Below are 12,320 nucleotides of genomic sequence, written 5' to 3'. Positions count from 1 at the left end.
GACAACTGCACTTATACAGAATGTAAATAATTAAATTACAAGAATATGTATGTGCTTCTCAGATTAAGCACAAGCCATTCACACTATCCACTCAAAATCATTTACTAAACTAAAGGGCAAGCAAAGCCCTCCTTGTTACTCATGCAGTCCCTGTTCAGTGTAGTCCTATTCTTTATGTTCCACGCTGTCCGTCCATTCCTTTTGTTAGATACAATGCTCCATCATTTTTTGACAGTAAATTGTATATATACCATGCTTTGACTTGCACATCATAGCACAGTGAATTAGGGAAGTGGTCAGTGAAATAACAAAGGAGCACTATTTGTTAACTGCAAGGCTTTCATTTTCTTCACAAAATGTCAAGTAGCCTACCTCACACCAACCCAGGGACAGCTTTAGCTTTATTTCAGTGCCACCTGAAATAAGCAAGCTGTCCTATAATAGCTGTCTATTAGCTCTCTTATTTGCCATGCAGTTTTCATGAGCCTACTGCCATGTTTCTATTGGCAATTCCAGTTAATAAAAAACAACTGACAAAGTAATTGCTGATTGAGTTGTGCAATTCTCCTTTAGAAAATGATTAAATAGAATTATAGGGGGCTCCCGAGTGATCCAGTAAAGGCGCTCCACATGGAGTGCAGGATCCGCCCTATAGCCTGGAGAGTGTTGGTTCGAGTCCAGGTTATGCCATCGCTGATCGTGGTCGGGAGTTCCCAGTGGGCAGCGCACAATTGGCCAAGCGCCGCTGAGGTAGGGAGGGCTCAGGTCGGCAGAGTAATCCTCGTTTCACCGCGCACCAGCGAATCCTGTGGCCATTAGGGTACCTGCAGGTCTGCTGTAGAACCCACTCAGATCTGTGTTGTCCTCTGGCACTATGGGTCTGGTGGCTTCGCTGTATACCTGCAGCGTGAAAAAAAGGCTTGGCAGGACACGTTTCGGAGGACGCTTGTGTCTGCTGCTGTTTCCTGAGTCAGCACGGGAGTTGCAGCAGTAAACAAGGATAAAACTAATAATTGGGCATTCCAAATTGGGGAGAAAACCGGGGTAAAAATCATTGGTGACGACTACATTTTTAAATAAAAAATAAAAAAGGAATTGTTAGACTAACTTCAGAAACTGTACCAGTTTCAACACACTTCCTGAGTTTCCATGTGAACATTGGTTATCAAGGCCATTTTCATTATCAATTTAAGTTGGAAAAAAAAATCCCCAGTGATTAATTTAACTTTGTGTAACCATTAAATTATGTTTTTTTTCTATAAGTTCAAAATGCCTACCCCTGTCAGAGCAGTTTCTAAAAAGCTTTATAAAACCGTGTGCAATGCTTGAAAATCTTGCTGATGGTAAACTATAACATTCTTACTTTTTGTCTTTGTTTACAAGTACCTTTTACAGGGTAATTCTGATCTGTCTGGTGCAGAGCATCCTTCTTTTCTGTCAATTAAATGACAAAAATGATATCAGATTCACAGTATGTCACACACTCCTGAGGAAACATTAACACAAATGTTATGCTTCATTTGGGACCTTGAAAAAAGCACAGGGTTTCTAATGTGAGCAAAATGTTGGTCACATTGGAACAACCCATTTTAGTTAGCAACCGCTGCAGGGCAAAAAAAATAAAATAAAATACACGCTTACAAGTTACTGTTTAAGTGCTGTTTTTTTTTCTTTTTACTTGATTTTTATGCTGTCTCCCCCTGTTAGCATCCAATTCTCTGAAGGTCAACAGAGCTGTTGCAGGGGCTTAGTGTCTGAGCACATGAGACAGCATCTGTAGCTGTTTTGCAGTGACAAAGACAAAAAAGAATAAAAACAATCCCCCTTCTGGACAGCTTCAACACGTTAATGCAAACCACACTCAACAGCACTTTGAACCCTTAGGGCTTTATGTATTAGACAACAGGGATCTGAAGCGTCTGTAGTTCTGCATGCTGTTGGTATGGCACTAGTATGTTATAGTTCTTCAACCCTTTTAAATGAGTCCTTACAGCAATCTTATGACTGATCAAGTAGCATGTTTCCAAAATGTTATTGGAGCCAACGACTGCACACACAGATGCCCTTTTGTGTGAATTCTCCCACGTGCAAAATATAGTTTGCCAATGATAACACTGCTAATGATAATGCCACACTCCTGCAAATGGATTACCAGTGTTAACTGGGCCATACTTTTGATACCAATCGTATGTCAGAATGTGATATTGAGGGTACATCCCTCATTGCCATTGAAGATCATTTGCTAAGGATGGCCAAGCCAGCAGAAACCCTCATTAATACTTGCTAAATCAAGTATTGCTTAGCTGTAGTCCATGTCTGGTAATTGTAGTTATTTTGGGTTATCTATCAATTTGGCATTCCTAGTCTGCGTGTAATACAGAGATTTCTGAGATGATTTAGTATTAGAGGCAGACGTTTACCATCAACATTCTTCAAGGTCAGAGCCCGGAATATCTATTACAACTGGTGAGCTACCTTTAGGTCACGTAAACTTTATTCTCCATGGATTTGGACCCCAGTTATTTGGCTGACTTGCAGATTGACTTTAGGAGAGCATGCATTCTGCTGCATCTCCAATTGGAACTCTCCCAAGGGAAATCAGGGGGGCAGAGATACTATCCAAATTTGAAAGAAATGTAGCTGCTTTTCATATACCGGCAGTATATTGTATTCAAAACCTGTCAAGTGCTATGGGAACGTTTATTTCCTGAAAGCTACTATAAAAATGTAAATTGTTGTCTTGCTGTTGTCCTTGTTTATTACTGAAGCCCCAGCACTTTGTGATCAAAAGTGTTTATATGCAGATAGTAATGGCATATTGCTTGTTGCCACACAAACATAATACTCTTTGACATTTTACACTAAAAACCTGTTTTAAACCCGATGAAATACAAGATATTTCGATCCAAAACAAAGTACGCTAATAAACAATTAAAAAATTCCTTAGGGTGCTCTTTGGCATTAGATTAACATTTAAGAATTAAATGACCCAGTGCTTACATTTATCACTTCAGTGCTAATATGGGGCTATTCAAAATAGTGCTGCGTCATGGGTTTTTTAATTGAGATAGAGACGTTTGTGTGAAACAGCTACAAAATGAAGATATGTGTACAGTATATATCCACCATCATTTAGAGTAGCCTTTCTATGAGACTTAATTAGCATAGATATCAATTGTCCCTAATAACGTTTTCTTAATAGATTTGTTTTGTAATATGTGGTTGTAGTGCTAAAAAGAATAAGTGTTTTTATCAAGTGATGTATTTACTGCAGAGCACTCTATGAAGATCAAGTGCATAGTTTGCATTGTGGTTCAGGGTTAAATAAATTCCAAACCTGTGACGGTTGTGCTTCCTTTAGAATCAGAATACAGACCAAAACCAGGCACTGTCACAGCGAAATTCCATCTAAGAACTATAAGGCATGAATTCACATGTCAGTGCATTTAATTGCAATACAATTCATACAAATATAATGTAAAAAATATAAATAAAACATATTAAATTACAGTACTAAATATTGTGTGTGTGTGTATATCCTCTTACTATATAAAAAGACTTTACAGATTAAATACATTAAATACAAATCCAACAATCCACCAAGCTAATGTGTGTTGTTTATTATACTTTGTTTCTTTTACTATTAATGAAAATTTAAGATTGAAGGTTTGAAGTTATAGATGAAATCCCAGTGTCACATCCAAGTAAAACTGTGACAGCTCAGAAGTCGGTACACTTTAATGGTTTGTACAGTTCTGTGGCAGACTATTTGCAATGGTAAAGCAGACACTCTAGGAAAATATTAAATTCTTTCAAACTTTGTAATGGTCAGTGAAATTCAACCACTTGTCAGAGGCAAAGCCGCCCGCACGTATTTAAAATGACTGTACATATGCAATTCCCCACAACAGCAATGATGTCCTTTATTGTGATTGCATGCTTGTCTTTATCTGGCACAGGAAACAGGAAATCCCTCTGGAAATTGAATTAATGGAATTTGGTATAGTTTTGCACACCTTCACACTTCCATTGTCTTGTGTCTTCAACACACTTTAATAGATTGTAAATTAGCCTAAGCTTGTTGTGGCAGACAGTGGGGAAGGATTGGTAAAACAACTGTTTTTCAAATGGTATAATTTTGTATATAAAACTAAGCATAACACACAGGAAACAAAACAGTCACTGATAATCTAATTTAGCACACCTCCACCCTTCTCTTCATCTGAATTGCACAATAACACCAGTCATCAGTTCAAACATATAATCCTTGCTGAGCCTTCCCGATCCAAGTTCCAACATGTTAGTTTACAGAAAGTGACTCGTTTGCACACACAGTCGTGTCCCCTGCCCCCCCCCCCCATCCCCACACACCATGGATATACAATGCTATCAATCTTTTAAAGCACTTGCACCTCCAAGGAATAGGACTCACATGCACTCCAAATGCCAGGTTTCCTTAGAATCTTGTGAACATTTACTAAAGATTCTTACAATACTCTTAAACGTGATACCGAAAATGAAATAAATATTGCAGCAATGCAAAAACTGAAGTGGTTTCTATAGTTTATTCCATCCTGCACATCTAAAAATAGCAATGGAAAATGGAGGTAAATGTGAGTGTAGTGACAATTCATCTGTTGGTTTTTTCAGAGCACCATCTTATGATGAAAACCATACAATTATGTTTGTTCTCATCACGGTAAAATGTTCTCTGCTTCAGTGTGAAATGGATAAATATGGGCAAGTCATTCCTAAAGCTTCAGTAGTCAGAGGAAGGAACTGCAAATTGTTCTTCACAGCTTGTTAAGGCTTACCTGCAACCATAGAATGGACCTCTGGGGATTTCATCTTACAGATAAGATGTTATACTAAGGTGCGGCCTGCTGACATAAAGGATTCCATGGCAAGAGTGCTAATGTCTGGGTTGCCTCGCACATTCAAAAGAACAAGAACATTTAGGACGATTACATTATGTTCTCCTCACCTTTTACAGCTTAAAAAACAGATACCATATTTCCAACACAGGTGTGAACAGGACACTTCCCACTGCCCCATTCATCTTAAAAGGCCATGCCCCCCCCCCCCCCCCCCTTGCAATGTCAAGTTAAATGTGTAGATTCACAGATCTGCAGATAGAGCATTGTTCACTGGCTTAAGTGGCAACTTTGCAACTGTGGATGTTTTGGTTGCAACTGATTTGGATTCTCTTAGGTTAAATTAACAGGATCAATGACTATATTCAGCATCTCCTACAGTCTATCAGCGTGTTATACAAATCTTCAGGACTAGCGGGTGCTACAGTATTCCTCTCCATGTTCTCAAATTGGTACATTAAAACATTAAGCAAGCTGAGAATCCTGCTTCGGTGTCTCGCCAAGAATTATAAATAAATGTAGCCTTGTAAATAAATCTACTTCTTTAACAAGACTTCTGGCAATTTAGAATCAGCTGCTCATATGGTTCAATTACTTGATAATGATAGAGATTCAGAATAACAAATATTTCCCAATTAGTTTTCCCAGACAGAATCGTGCACACTGTAACTGACATGAGTTAAACAATCTTGGCTGCTATTGCAACTGTGACAAATCCGATTGCTCATGCTGTTCCTCGTGAGCTAGCTGCCTCTGCAGTTTTAACTTTCTCTGGTCAGCTTCCTAGGCATGCCAACATTGCAGACAAACCTGCTGCTTCTGCTTGCTTTTGTTCTGGCTTTTAAATCTGTACGCCTGTCAGTATTAATTCATGTTGTTACTGCTGCATTTAGCTTTCCAACAGTGCCCCTAGTGGAGCCTTCCTTTTACTTACTTATTTTTGTTTTACATTTTTTAGACGCTGTTCTTCCTGGAACTAGGCTTGTGTATTTGTTTTCCTTAATAGCGTCTTCTACTCTGCTGGAAAACATGCTCTGCCTATGAAGCTGAACTTATTTTGTATTTTAAATGCTGTTGAACATTTCTTTATGAACACCACGCTATTGGTAAGGTCAGGAACAAACTGTCTTGTATCTCTGCATCATACAGTATTTGATCATCTAATACATTTTTCAATGTATCCCCCGCCAGTCCTGTTTTTTTTTCTGTAGAGGAAACAGTGACATGAGCCCATGGAATATAGACCTGTCCCTCAACCCATAAGCTAAGCAGCCACCTGCACAAATATACCAGTCAATATTTAGCAGTGCTAAAATATATGTATAGATTGTCAAGTGTCTTGTTATGTTACTGTTATGTTATAAGCTGAAGTTGGTTTTATAATTTCATAGTGGATTCAGTTACATTTTGTTGTACTTTTTAGATAACCGATTCCATTATTTAACATGTTATAAATATGTTATTTGCATATTATACATTATAAAATATAAAAAAAAAAAAGTATAATTATTATAGGACTAGATTCATTTTGTTCTCTAATTGTGTGAGTAAACTGATGACATTTAGCATGGGCTTTACTTAAAAATCAGGATTGATCTGGTTCTGCTATAAAATTGATTATTGTGGCCTCCACACTGAACGAGCCAAAACCTCTGTAAAACCCTTTTCCCCATAAAGCTGATTTATATACAGCAGCTCAGTCTGTTAAGGATAGAATCTCAACAGGTCACAGTCCACTCACCTGTACTTGCTGTCCTTTAAGAGTACAGGCAGGTTATAGTACAAGCAAGCCTTTTGAAAATACCGCCCCTGGGAAACATACATATACATCACAGAAAAACATCTTGAAACACCAAGTCACTTTTACATCCACTGAGGAAATCAATCACACAATAGGCAAGGGGAATTATTTGTAAGTCAGTACATTAGCGCATCTGTTTCTATCTATGTCAAGATATTTTATCCTTCACTGTTTTACTTTCATGCTTTTGAATGAGCATTTGTTCGATATTGTCTTAAATATTTAACAGCTCCATCCTTTGCATACTATATTTAGGAATATTTTATTTATGTAGTGCTAGTAAAATTATATTGAGGGATTAGGAGAATTCTCATTATATTACTATGCTTTTCAGTATTGACAGCCAAAACACACCTATGTGCTTCCCTTAAAACATTTATGCAAAGAGATAAAAGGGCATTCAAATACATCAGTGATGGATTGCTATATACTCATTAATTGAAGTATGATGTTTACATGCTGCATTAAGCTTCTTCTAAACAGCGTTGAGCAAATCTCAGTGCCCAGACAAAAAAACCCAAGCCTGATGCAGCATGTACACATCAATGCATCATTTCAATATGTGAAACATACACTCACAGTATATAGTAATATCCTTCTGATCTCTTCTCCTTTATGTAGGATGTAGACGCAAAACATGCCAATTTGGCTCATCAAGTAATATTGAGGCAATAAGGTTCCATGTGGAAAAAACTTGTGCACTAGCTAGAAGGAGCACACTTTTACTTCTGGACTAATATGTGTTCTTGATTTTTATGGGTGAAAGACAAACACAATAATATGAAGGTCAGTCGTGTGAATGCTCTGTAGTAAACAGTGTTATGAAAGTCTGATTATAATTTATTTAATTTTAAAAACCTACATATACATGTTTTTTTCTATATTAATAACTAGGTATATAAGGGGAAGGGAGGAGGGTCAAGGCTAACACAAGGAGGTTCCAGTTAGAGTAATTGAGAAAACAGACCCCACAGTGTCGATGCTGCTGGGTGTTTTGGTGGCTATGATTTTGATGTGTATCTTGGCAGATGATCAACCTGCAAAAAAGTAATACCAGGCAGCAGATTAGGAAATATGTTCAAAGAAAAACAGCTGCATCTAAAATAGAATGCGGCTGGTGAAATGAACACTGTTGGAGATGTCCTGTGATGTGCTCCACAGAAACATCTTACACATTGCAGTGGCAATCACTAAAGGCCTTTGAAAATGGAGTTAACGACAGAAGTTTCTGTACCATGACCGGAAGTTTATTTACTGACAGAAAAATGTTTTCTAGAAAGAAAATAAAGGTAGGGTTATTTATTTATTTATTGTTTAGATACGTGTTTAAAATAACTTGATTACAATATAGAATTATATGCAAACGTTGCAAAATAATGTAAGCCTTGCTATTTCACAGCACTTGAGGCATGTTGCATCAAGATAAGTTTATTGTGTCGGTACATTATAATCCGTTTAATGTGTTATGACAGTCTGCCTCTCCTATCGAACTGAATTCTACCATAATGAGGTCTAAATATGGCAAGAAAGAGGTCTACTTTAACACACCACAGCCTACTGTAGATGGTGTGCATTAAACAAGCTGTTGACAGTAGGAGTGCATGTTAAGACAGTGTAGAGAAATAAGTACATTTATTGGTGTTATTCCAAAGGCTAAGAGTGGTTCTACTACCTGACAGAGAATCTAGTTTCCTTTTCACCTTTGGCAAACAAATATAATTTCAAAGCATATGGCTGGTGATAACCCTCTTCTGAATTGAGCTGTTCTGTGTGTTAGTCTGCATTAAACATTAAACACATCTCCACCCTGTCTTGTGTACTGCTTTGGCAATGTGGTAAGGTTGCCACCTGGTCGCCTCTCTAAACCACATATGGATTGATTTTAAATCATTATGTAAAGCGAGTGTGATAGCGTGAACTGACTCGCTAAATGAATTTCATTGTTTTACTTATCTGCTTGGCAAGATTACTTCCTGATAATAAAACAGGAGGTCACTACAGTACTGTACTAGACTTTGACCATATGTCACTGTGGTTTTGCCCCGTTCTCTATTCTGTATTGATTTCCTTTCCCTTTTGACCTTTTCTGGTTGAGATTGAACTAAGCCCATTGACTATTGAATTCTGTACAGTCTTCATGACCTCTGTCTCTTTTGATTCCACCCCCCCACCCCACCCCCCTTCCTAACCGCCCTCCAGAAACTAATGGGGCTGAACTTTCAGAATTTCAAATACTAGCACCCTAATGATCACAAAAAACGGATCACCACTACAATATGCGTATACTGTCTTAAGAAACAATGGGACATAAAACACAGGTGTAATGTGTTCTTTAATTTTATATATAACAGAAGCACCACACTGTTAAAGTCTATTTTAGTCAAAATGGGCAGATCTGGCAGACTTTGATAAAGGGATGAAAGTACACACAATACCAACCCGAATGTGGACTTTGCTTCAAATGTTCTCCCCCAAATTGAAGGCAGTAGAGTTGGTATTTAATGGCAAGTATACAAATTTCACATTTAAAACACCTTAAAATCAGTACAAGACCTGCACAGTGTTGCTAAACTTTTTAATACAACAATAAATATAATATTACCCTTGTATGCCTCAGTAAATATTGAACCTTTATATTGTTGTAATAAAAACTTTATTGAAGCATTTTACAACAAAAACTGGGGTATAAATCTAAAGTGAAAATGGAGATCTAATATTCTAATTATTCACATGTATTGTCAGTGTACGCAGATGCTCAGTTTTCCTGCCATAAAATGTTGCTGTAGGCAAAAACATTCAGTCTAACACTATTCTCATTTTCTTTTGGAAGGCTGATTTAATATATTATTTTGAATGTATTCTAGGAAAATATCCCCTTACAAAATTCTGAGCAAGAATCTTTATTCATTCATTCAATAACTTTTCGTGGTGTAAAATGATGATCTTTTGACCTACCTTACAAATCTTAAGCAATGCACTTCATAATACTGTTATTAATATGAATAACTTAAATATAAGCATATCCTTAATTACCATAAAATGAAACCCAGTTGAACGGCATTTGAACTTTTCTTGTAAATCAATGCTGTGGTTCTAAAATATGTTTTTTTGCAAGAATAAAAGCGAGGCTAGTATTGCTCATCCTCGACTGGATGCAGAAGTGTTATGGTGTTGTATTTGATATATTTCGTTCGCTATTGTCATTGACACACGAAAGTTCAGTTTTATTCATACTGTTTTAGCCAGTTTGACAACTTCATGACATGCATTTGCACCGATAGCTTCAGTTATTAAATTCCCCACTTTGTCAACAAAACAACAAGTAGGTCAACAACAGCTGCACTTACATATCACTCTGCTATACTGGAGATCATTCATCAACATCCCATCACCTCATGCTAACTGGGCCCTGTTCCCAAACCTTTTTTCCAAAGAATTGCAGATCATTTCCATATGATTGTAATTTTTCGAATTATACAGGTTAATATGCACAAGTCTCCTATGGTGTAAGTGTCTTCTCATGATCACTTTGGGTGGGCAGGTGGAATGCATAGCAAAACTGAACGATAGTCACCCAAATGCAAAGAGAGCTTCATACTATGAAAGATAGTGCCGGCTGTTCTTATTAACTTATAAATCATGTTTTAATTAAAAGAAAGGTAAAAGAACAAAATACCATTTATACCGTTATCGTCAGTTGGTAATTATGGAAAACTAAAATGCATTGGAATCTTCTGAAAATAGGAGGAAAATACAGACTGAACAACTATTTTCTTACTGCTACTCAATTTTCTACACTTCATTTGGCAGTTGCATTCTCAAACCAATTATGTGACAATGTATTTCCTTTAAAACTGAAGTCAATTCCCACCACCCTAACCCAGTGCTTAACATGAGAAACAATCAAGTATAAATTATAGTTGATAAATTACTTAGTCTTGTCCTTTCTATAATGTCCCGCATTACATGGTGAATCATGCTGTACACTCGCCATTGAGATGGATTGCAAATGTAAATCTTTCACCAATTGCTGGATATATGTACAGATCCCCACTATTTTCATTCTTAGGAAGTTTTAATTAAAGTGATATGCTTTTTAATATATAGGATGTACATGTCAGAATCTGTTGCATGTACAAAGCAGTTTATTTATTTAAATTTCTCATTAAAATAATTTAACTTCATGAAAGTGCTGTTTATAACACTTTTTTTTTTCACACAACGTGACTTATAGTAAGTTAAAACATCTTCTTATCAAGACGTCATTTTACACAGTTTGAGCAGCCAAAACTACTCAGCTTCACTTCTCAGTCCTCTCGCCCCAAACTGCACGAGATGACAAACACAATAAAACACTATTCAGTTGTATGAAAACGGTTTGCAGTTCTATTCTATTTTCTATCTGTAGATTTTATTCTATTTGTAAATCTCAAAAAGGTTAAGCCATTTGACCCAGCCAGGTTAGTAGGTCCATTAGCCATTAACAAGGAGACTAGAGTTGCCCATAAAGAAAGGTAGTTCTAGTGATAACCGGTCCTGTTTATTGCGCAGTAATTTAGAACATAACATGCTGTATTGTATATTGCGCACTGTATGCTTAAAATGAATGGCTGAGCTGCTTTGGGTTATATCTCTTGTATAACACTATTGTATAATGCGCATCTCTGGAATATAACATGCATTTCTTCTCATCTGAATCTGGCAGACTCCCAACCCAGATGTGACATCTGTTCTGTACAGTGGACGTCCAGGACTCTGCACCTTGCGCCATTCAAACGTTTACTGCAGCGATGGAACAAAGATAAGAACCCATAGTCATGTAAAGTTTAAATAGAGATTATTTGACTGCAACACCAGATAGTCAAAGTGGAAGAATTATGTTTAGACAACCTGCAGTAGATCATGTGATTCCCCTTATATTGAAAATGAAGTTTTGGACAGCAGTAGAAAAGCTATATGGGGAATCTACTTACAGCATGTGTATTTGTTTTCCTGAACACCAGTCTACTGTCTCATACAGTATGTTGAGTATTCGTTGTTAGTTAGAGACGCTCCAAAAATAAACTCTTTTCAAAAGTCTGTATGTATTGCAATGTGCATATTAAAAAAATAATAATAATAAAATAAAATAAAGTTGTCATGCATGGTAAGGCACCGTTTTTTGGGAATTCGTCCAACCATCAGATATTCTGATCAGTTTTATGCTTGACCCACATTTGTCCTTCCTGTCACGTTATTAAATCAATACTGAATTCAGAAACTGTACTGCGAATATCTAATATGCACTGCTGCTGTGTTGTCTATTCCCCAGGACTATAAGGAAAATTGGACAACCCAATGGATAATGCTACAGGAACATTTCTATGTAAATGATTCACATACTATAAAGTATAAATGTATTTTTCTGTTTAAAAAACACCACACCTTATTGCTAATCTGAAAAGAGCTTACACACTGTTTTACACTAGGGATATCTGCCCATGTTATAAACAATTTACAAATACTGCAAGCATGCTCCCTGGATAGAAGCATACAGGTGTCTTTGCTAGTTTTAATTTAGATATCAAATCGATATCACGCATTAATAGTAATGCTCTGTTTCCTGTAAGTCTGTACAATGGTAATGCAGAGAGGAATGCCCTTTC

The sequence above is a fragment of the Acipenser ruthenus genome, chromosome 26 (genome assembly GCF_902713425.1).
Source record: "Acipenser ruthenus chromosome 26, fAciRut3.2 maternal haplotype, whole genome shotgun sequence".
Taxonomy (NCBI): domain Eukaryota; kingdom Metazoa; phylum Chordata; class Actinopteri; order Acipenseriformes; family Acipenseridae; genus Acipenser; species Acipenser ruthenus.
The sequence above is the reverse complement of the archived record's forward strand: the minus strand, read 5'-3'. Positions refer to the sequence as shown.